We start from the raw sequence: 1,660 nt of genomic DNA, 5'->3' as shown, positions 1-1,660 counted from the left end.
TAGCAGGGGAACAGGAACTGCAATGAAAGTCATGTGTGGGGGTTGGGGGGCGGTCAGGAGATGGAGGTGGAGAGGAGTCCTGTTTGACTAGAGTTGAAATTGCTCCTTAATGCTGGGAGAGCAGAGTGGATGTGCAGAGCTGAACTATGCTAGAAAAGACATTGAAAATCTGGCAAAGAAGTTACATTTTTTAGAAGGACAAGGATGGCAGCAAAAAAAAATATTAACTAGTAAAACTTTATCAATCCAAGGTTAGTTATGAGGGTTTGGACATTGAGATTAGTGTGGTGGCAATAGGAATACTGTGTTCCTCTTCGATTTCCAGATGCACATTAGAAGCTGGTATTTGATAAATAACAGAGGAACAGGTGGTCTTTTGGAAAGAATTATTTTCTTTCCTTTCGGAGGTAGAACCCAAAGAGATTAATCCTTCTATCAGTCTGGGTGCTGGTTCTTTCCTTCTGGATGGATATTTTGGAGAAAAAAAAAGAAAGAGAGATTTACTGGAAATCCCCATCCCTTCTCAGATAAATTTTTTTTCTATAACCAATGGGGATAAAGAGTGAGGCTGCATCACTTATCTCCAGCAGATACATCTGACCAGAAGGTCTTATGTAAAGTCTTGGAGAAAAGTCAATGGAGAACAGGATGATAAAATTAGATGTTGATAGCAAAGGCTGTAAACTTCCTTTTGTGGAATGAATTAGGACATAGGTAGTTAGCAAGGAAAGAATATTTGCAGAGTAAAGCAAATTGTTAAGTGAGGATTAGAGGAGCTAGGCATTTAGAGGATAGAGACATGATACCTGGTTTTTTATGCCTATGTCTGGCTAATACTAAAAGCACAAATGAAAAGCTCTGATGCTGGTATCACCCTGCTATTCCTGTTATAGAAGAGATGGGGATTATGAGAGAGATCTATCATGCCAACTCTGGTTGCCATGGGCTTATGCACAAAGGAAGGGAAAATTAAATAAGGAATTATTATTATTTTTCTCAAGGCACTGAATTATGCACTTCTAGATACTTTATTTCATTTAATTCTCATCATAACCCAATAGTGGATGTATGTATCACATTGTATTTTCAGTTAGCTGCTTTGTCCCTAGCACATTGAAAAATGCCGATCACTTAATAGTACTTAGTAAGTATTGATTACTGACGTCTGGTCAGGAAACCAAATAATTTACATTCTTAACACTGTATAGTGAAATAGAACACACATGTAGAAGAACACATAAAGCATAAACGTACAGCTTAATTGGTTATTATAATGTCAACATCCATTGCCCGCACCCAGACCCCTACCATGCCTGTTTCTGTCCTCACTGCTCTCCCTTCCGCCAAGGTAACTCACTATCAGACTTTAATAGCAATCATGTCCTTGCATCTCAGTACACCTTCAAAAACCTGATAATTATCCCTGAACATGCTAATAGTATATAAATTGAACATGCAGTATTTTCTCTTTTGTGATGTGATTATTTTCTCAGTTGATATTCTCGCGGCCAGGAAAGAATGGGCTTGTCAGTAAATGCTGCTGGATCAGATTGATTTCCTCACTGGAAAAAAAAAGAAATTTGACACCTGTCTCACATCATACACAAACCAATTCCAGTAGAATTGTATATCTATATGTGAAAAACAACACAATAAAACT

The sequence above is a fragment of the Propithecus coquereli genome, unplaced genomic scaffold, assembly GCF_000956105.1.
Source record: "Propithecus coquereli isolate 6110/MARCELLA unplaced genomic scaffold, Pcoq_1.0 Scaffold1029, whole genome shotgun sequence".
NCBI lineage: Eukaryota > Metazoa > Chordata > Mammalia > Primates > Indriidae > Propithecus > Propithecus coquereli.
This window is presented reverse-complemented; position numbering follows the sequence as displayed.